This window comes from Astyanax mexicanus, unplaced genomic scaffold (assembly GCF_023375975.1).
Source record: "Astyanax mexicanus isolate ESR-SI-001 unplaced genomic scaffold, AstMex3_surface scaffold_37, whole genome shotgun sequence".
Taxonomy (NCBI): Eukaryota; Metazoa; Chordata; class Actinopteri; order Characiformes; family Acestrorhamphidae; genus Astyanax; species Astyanax mexicanus.
This window is the reverse complement of record NW_026040047.1, coordinates 2,637,501-2,642,500: the sequence shown is the minus strand read 5'-3', so window position 1 is coordinate 2,642,500 and position 5,000 is coordinate 2,637,501. Positions and strand designations below refer to the sequence as shown.

General features: G+C 46.5%; 16 non-coding genes and 6 pseudogenes across 16 annotated transcripts; all 22 read left to right on the top strand.

Annotated features, from left to right (window-relative positions):
- Window positions 1-56: 56 nt before the first annotated feature.
- Window positions 57-175, top strand: LOC125793190 (5S ribosomal RNA). The gene has a single exon (XR_007432774.1). It is a non-coding gene; the product is annotated as a 5S ribosomal RNA (ribosomal RNA).
- Window positions 176-285: 110 nt separating this feature from the next.
- Window positions 286-404, top strand: LOC125793133 (5S ribosomal RNA). The gene has a single exon (XR_007432717.1). It is a non-coding gene; the product is annotated as a 5S ribosomal RNA (ribosomal RNA).
- Window positions 405-514: 110 nt separating this feature from the next.
- LOC125793536 (5S ribosomal RNA) lies at window positions 515-623 on the top strand (annotated as a pseudogene).
- A 110-nt stretch (window positions 624-733) lies between these two features.
- On the top strand, window positions 734-852 carry LOC125793656 (5S ribosomal RNA). Its single transcript, XR_007433177.1, has one exon. It is a non-coding gene; the product is annotated as a 5S ribosomal RNA (ribosomal RNA).
- A 110-nt stretch (window positions 853-962) lies between these two features.
- LOC125793573 (5S ribosomal RNA) lies at window positions 963-1,070 on the top strand (annotated as a pseudogene).
- A 110-nt stretch (window positions 1,071-1,180) lies between these two features.
- Window positions 1,181-1,299, top strand: LOC125793655 (5S ribosomal RNA). Its single transcript, XR_007433176.1, has one exon. It is a non-coding gene; the product is annotated as a 5S ribosomal RNA (ribosomal RNA).
- Window positions 1,300-1,409: 110 nt separating this feature from the next.
- On the top strand, window positions 1,410-1,518 carry LOC125793552 (5S ribosomal RNA; annotated as a pseudogene).
- Window positions 1,519-1,628: 110 nt separating this feature from the next.
- LOC125793286 (5S ribosomal RNA) lies at window positions 1,629-1,747 on the top strand. The gene has a single exon (XR_007432870.1). It is a non-coding gene; the product is annotated as a 5S ribosomal RNA (ribosomal RNA).
- Window positions 1,748-1,857: 110 nt separating this feature from the next.
- Window positions 1,858-1,976, top strand: LOC125793654 (5S ribosomal RNA). Its single transcript, XR_007433175.1, has one exon. It is a non-coding gene; the product is annotated as a 5S ribosomal RNA (ribosomal RNA).
- A 110-nt stretch (window positions 1,977-2,086) lies between these two features.
- LOC125793285 (5S ribosomal RNA) lies at window positions 2,087-2,205 on the top strand. Its single transcript, XR_007432869.1, has one exon. It is a non-coding gene; the product is annotated as a 5S ribosomal RNA (ribosomal RNA).
- A 110-nt stretch (window positions 2,206-2,315) lies between these two features.
- Window positions 2,316-2,434, top strand: LOC125793653 (5S ribosomal RNA). Its single transcript, XR_007433174.1, has one exon. It is a non-coding gene; the product is annotated as a 5S ribosomal RNA (ribosomal RNA).
- A 110-nt stretch (window positions 2,435-2,544) lies between these two features.
- On the top strand, window positions 2,545-2,663 carry LOC125793652 (5S ribosomal RNA). The gene has a single exon (XR_007433173.1). It is a non-coding gene; the product is annotated as a 5S ribosomal RNA (ribosomal RNA).
- Window positions 2,664-2,773: 110 nt separating this feature from the next.
- On the top strand, window positions 2,774-2,892 carry LOC125793651 (5S ribosomal RNA). Its single transcript, XR_007433172.1, has one exon. It is a non-coding gene; the product is annotated as a 5S ribosomal RNA (ribosomal RNA).
- Window positions 2,893-3,002: 110 nt separating this feature from the next.
- On the top strand, window positions 3,003-3,121 carry LOC125793650 (5S ribosomal RNA). The gene has a single exon (XR_007433171.1). It is a non-coding gene; the product is annotated as a 5S ribosomal RNA (ribosomal RNA).
- Window positions 3,122-3,231: 110 nt separating this feature from the next.
- LOC125793648 (5S ribosomal RNA) lies at window positions 3,232-3,350 on the top strand. The gene has a single exon (XR_007433169.1). It is a non-coding gene; the product is annotated as a 5S ribosomal RNA (ribosomal RNA).
- A 110-nt stretch (window positions 3,351-3,460) lies between these two features.
- Window positions 3,461-3,579, top strand: LOC125793647 (5S ribosomal RNA). The gene has a single exon (XR_007433168.1). It is a non-coding gene; the product is annotated as a 5S ribosomal RNA (ribosomal RNA).
- A 110-nt stretch (window positions 3,580-3,689) lies between these two features.
- Window positions 3,690-3,798, top strand: LOC125793561 (5S ribosomal RNA; annotated as a pseudogene).
- Window positions 3,799-3,908: 110 nt separating this feature from the next.
- On the top strand, window positions 3,909-4,017 carry LOC125793559 (5S ribosomal RNA; annotated as a pseudogene).
- A 110-nt stretch (window positions 4,018-4,127) lies between these two features.
- Window positions 4,128-4,246, top strand: LOC125793439 (5S ribosomal RNA). Its single transcript, XR_007433023.1, has one exon. It is a non-coding gene; the product is annotated as a 5S ribosomal RNA (ribosomal RNA).
- Window positions 4,247-4,356: 110 nt separating this feature from the next.
- LOC125793132 (5S ribosomal RNA) lies at window positions 4,357-4,475 on the top strand. Its single transcript, XR_007432716.1, has one exon. It is a non-coding gene; the product is annotated as a 5S ribosomal RNA (ribosomal RNA).
- Window positions 4,476-4,585: 110 nt separating this feature from the next.
- Window positions 4,586-4,694, top strand: LOC125793535 (5S ribosomal RNA; annotated as a pseudogene).
- A 110-nt stretch (window positions 4,695-4,804) lies between these two features.
- On the top strand, window positions 4,805-4,923 carry LOC125793646 (5S ribosomal RNA). The gene has a single exon (XR_007433167.1). It is a non-coding gene; the product is annotated as a 5S ribosomal RNA (ribosomal RNA).
- Window positions 4,924-5,000: the final 77 nt, after the last annotated feature.

Genomic DNA, 5,000 nt, shown 5'->3' with positions numbered 1-5,000 from the left:
CTGAAACCCAACATAGATGAAGTTGCATAAGTAGTCTTGATGAGAGCTCTGCAATGGCTTACGGTCACACTACCCTGAGAACGCCCGATCTCGTCTGATCTCGGAAGCTAAGCAGGGTTTGGCCTGGTTCGTACTTGGATGGGAGACCACCTGGGAATACCAGGTGCTGTAAGCTTTTCCCCTCTTGCTTCCATTACCATGGTCTTGTTATACATTACTAGTTTGTTATCTGAAACCCAACATAGATGAAGTTGCATAAGTAGTCTTGATGAGAGCTCTGCAATGGCTTACGGTCACACTACCCTGAGAACGCCCGATCTCGTCTGATCTCGGAAGCTAAGCAGGGTTTGGCCTGTTTAGTACTTGGATGGGAGACCACCTGGGAATACCAGGTGCTGTAAGCTTTTCCCCTCTTGCTTCCATTACCATGGTCTTGTTATACATTACTAGTTTGTTATCTGAAACCCAACATAGATGAAGTTGCATAAGTAGTCTTGATGAGAGCTCTGCAATGGCTTACGGTCACACTACCCTGAGAACGCCTGATCTCGGAAGCTAAGCAGGGTTTGGCCTGGTTAGTACTTGGATGGGAGACCACCTGGGAATACCAGGTGCTGTAAGCTTTTCCCCTCTTGCTTCCATTACCATGGTCTTGTTATACATTACTAGTTTGTTATCTGAAACCCAACATAGATGAAGTTGCATAAGTAGTCTTGATGAGAGCTCTGCAATGGCTTACGGTCACACTACCCTGAGAACGCCCGATCTCGTCTGATCTCGGAAGCTAAGCAGGGTTTGGCCTGGTTAGTACTTGGATGGGAGACCACCTGGGAATACCAGGTGCTGTAAGCTTTTCCCCTCTTGCTTCCATTACCATGGTCTTGTTATACATTACTAGTTTGTTATCTGAAACCCAACATAGATGAAGTTGCATAAGTAGTCTTGATGAGAGCTCTGCAATGGCTTACGTCACACTACCCTGAGAACGCCTGATCTCGGAAGCTAAGCAGGGTTTGGCCTGGTTAGTACTTGGATGGGAGACCACCTGGGAATACCAGGTGCTGGAAGCTTTTCCCCTCTTGCTTCCATTACCATGGTCTTGTTATACATTACTAGTTTGTTATCTGAAACCCAACATAGATGAAGTTGCATAAGTAGTCTTGATGAGAGCTCTGCAATGGCTTACGGTCACACTACCCTGAGAACGCCCGATCTCGTCTGATCTCGGAAGCTAAGCAGGGTTTGGCCTGGTTAGTACTTGGATGGGAGACCACCTGGGAATACCAGGTGCTGTAAGCTTTTCCCCTCTTGCTTCCATTACCATGGTCTTGTTATACATTACTAGTTTGTTATCTGAAACCCAACATAGATGAAGTTGCATAAGTAGTCTTGATGAGAGCTCTGCAATGGCTTTCGGTCACACTACCCTGAGAACGCCTGATCTCGGAAGCTAAGCAGGGTTTGACCTGGTTAGTACTTGGATGGGAGACCACCTGGGAATACCAGGTGCTGTAAGCTTTTCCCCTCTTGCTTCCATTACCATGGTCTTGTTATACATTACTAGTTTGTTATCTGAAACCCAACATAGATGAAGTTGCATAAGTAGTCTTGATGAGAGCTCTGCAATGGCTTACGGTCACACTACCCTGAGAACGCCCGATCTCGTCTGATCTCGGAAGCTAAGCAGGGTTTGGCCTGGTTAGTACTTGGATGGGAGACCACCTGGGAATACCAGGTGCTGGAAGCTTTTCCCCTCTTGCTTCCATTACCATGGTCTTGTTATACATTACTAGTTTGTTATCTGAAACCCAACATAGATGAAGTTGCATAAGTAGTCTTGATGAGAGCTCTGCAATGGCTTACGGTCACACTACCCTGAGAACGCCCGATCTCGTCTGATCTCGGAAGCTAAGCAGGGTTTGGCCTGGTTAGTACTTGGATGGGAGACCACCTGGGAATACCAGGTGCTGTAAGCTTTTCCCCTCTTGCTTCCATTACCATGGTCTTGTTATACATTACTAGTTTGTTATCTGAAACCCAACATAGATGAAGTTGCATAAGTAGTCTTGATGAGAGCTCTGCAATGGCTTACGGTCACACTACCCTGAGAACGCCCGATCTCGTCTGATCTCGGAAGCTAAGCAGGGTTTGGCCTGGTTAGTACTTGGATGGGAGACCACCTGGGAATACCAGGTGCTGGAAGCTTTTCCCCTCTTGCTTCCATTACCATGGTCTTGTTATACATTACTAGTTTGTTATCTGAAACCCAACATAGATGAAGTTGCATAAGTAGTCTTGATGAGAGCTCTGCAATGGCTTACGGTCACACTACCCTGAGAACGCCCGATCTCGTCTGATCTCGGAAGCTAAGCAGGGTTTGGCCTGGTTAGTACTTGGATGGGAGACCACCTGGGAATACCAGGTGCTGTAAGCTTTTCCCCTCTTGCTTCCATTACCATGGTCTTGTTATACATTACTAGTTTGTTATCTGAAACCCAACATAGATGAAGTTGCATAAGTAGTCTTGATGAGAGCTCTGCAATGGCTTACGGTCACACTACCCTGAGAACGCCCGATCTCGTCTGATCTCGGAAGCTAAGCAGGGTTTGGCCTGGTTAGTACTTGGATGGGAGACCACCTGGGAATACCAGGTGCTGTAAGCTTTTCCCCTCTTGCTTCCATTACCATGGTCTTGTTATACATTACTAGTTTGTTATCTGAAACCCAACATAGATGAAGTTGCATAAGTAGTCTTGATGAGAGCTCTGCAATGGCTTACGGTCACACTACCCTGAGAACGCCCGATCTCGTCTGATCTCGGAAGCTAAGCAGGGTTTGGCCTGGTTAGTACTTGGATGGGAGACCACCTGGGAATACCAGGTGCTGTAAGCTTTTCCCCTCTTGCTTCCATTACCATGGTCTTGTTATACATTACTAGTTTGTTATCTGAAACCCAACATAGATGAAGTTGCATAAGTAGTCTTGATGAGAGCTCTGCAATGGCTTACGGTCACACTACCCTGAGAACGCCCGATCTCGTCTGATCTCGGAAGCTAAGCAGGGTTTGGCCTGGTTAGTACTTGGATGGGAGACCACCTGGGAATACCAGGTGCTGTAAGCTTTTCCCCTCTTGCTTCCATTACCATGGTCTTGTTATACATTACTAGTTTGTTATCTGAAACCCAACATAGATGAAGTTGCATAAGTAGTCTTGATGAGAGCTCTGCAATGGCTTACGGTCACACTACCCTGAGAACGCCCGATCTCGTCTGATCTCGGAAGCTAAGCAGGGTTTGGCCTGGTTAGTACTTGGATGGGAGACCACCTGGGAATACCAGGTGCTGTAAGCTTTTCCCCTCTTGCTTCCATTACCATGGTCTTGTTATACATTACTAGTTTGTTATCTGAAACCCAACATAGATGAAGTTGCATAAGTAGTCTTGATGAGAGCTCTGCAATGGCTTACGGTCACACTACCCTGAGAACGCCCGATCTCGTCTGATCTCGGAAGCTAAGCAGGGTTTGGCCTGGTTAGTACTTGGATGGGAGACCACCTGGGAATACCAGGTGCTGTAAGCTTTTCCCCTCTTGCTTCCATTACCATGGTCTTGTTATACATTACTAGTTTGTTATCTGAAACCCAACATAGATGAAGTTGCATAAGTAGTCTTGATGAGAGCTCTGCAATGGCTTACGGTCACACTACCCTGAGAATGTCTGATCTCGGAAGCTAAGCAGGGTTTGGCCTGGTTAGTACTTGGATGGGAGACCACCTGGGAATACCAGGTGCTGTAAGCTTTTCCCCTCTTGCTTCCATTACCATGGTCTTGTTATACATTACTAGTTTGTTATCTGAAACCCAACATAGATGAAGTTGCATAAGTAGTCTTGATGAGAGCTCTGCAATGGCTTACGGTCACACTACCCTGAGAATGTCTGATCTCGGAAGCTAAGCAGGGTTTGGCCTGGTTAGTACTTGGATGGGAGACCACCTGGGAATACCAGGTGCTGTAAGCTTTTCCCCTCTTGCTTCCATTACCATGGTCTTGTTATACATTACTAGTTTGTAATCTGAAACCCAACATAGATGAAGTTGCATAAGTAGTCTTGATGAGAGCTCTGCAATGGCTTACGGTCACACTACCCTGAGAACGCCCGATCTCGTCTGATCTCAGAAGCTAAGCAGGGTTTGGCCTGGTTCGTACTTGGATGGGAGACCACCTGGGAATACCAGGTGCTGTAAGCTTTTCCCCTCTTGCTTCCATTACCATGGTCTTGTTATACATTACTAGTTTGTTATCTGAAACCCAACATAGATGAAGTTGCATAAGTAGTCTTGATGAGAGCTCTGCAATGGCTTACGGTCACACTACCCTGAGAACGCCCGATCTCGTCTGATCTCGGAAGCTAAGCAGGGTTTGGCCTGTTTAGTACTTGGATGGGAGACCACCTGGGAATACCAGGTGCTGTAAGCTTTTCCCCTCTTGCTTCCATTACCATGGTCTTGTTATACATTACTAGTTTGTTATCTGAAACCCAACATAGATGAAGTTGCATAAGTAGTCTTGATGAGAGCTCTGCAATGGCTTACGGTCACACTACCCTGAGAACGCCTGATCTCGGAAGCTAAGCAGGGTTTGGCCTGGTTAGTACTTGGATGGGAGACCACCTGGGAATACCAGGTGCTGTAAGCTTTTCCCCTCTTGCTTCCATTACCATGGTCTTGTTATACATTACTAGTTTGTTATCTGAAACCCAACATAGATGAAGTTGCATAAGTAGTCTTGATGAGAGCTCTGCAATGGCTTACGGTCACACTACCCTGAGAACGCCCGATCTCGTCTGATCTCGGAAGCTAAGCAGGGTTTGGCCTGGTTAGTACTTGGATGGGAGACCACCTGGGAATACCAGGTGCTGTAAGCTTTTCCCCTCTTGCTTCCATTACCATGGTCTTGTTATACATTACTAGTTTGTTATCTGAAACCCAACATAGATGAAGT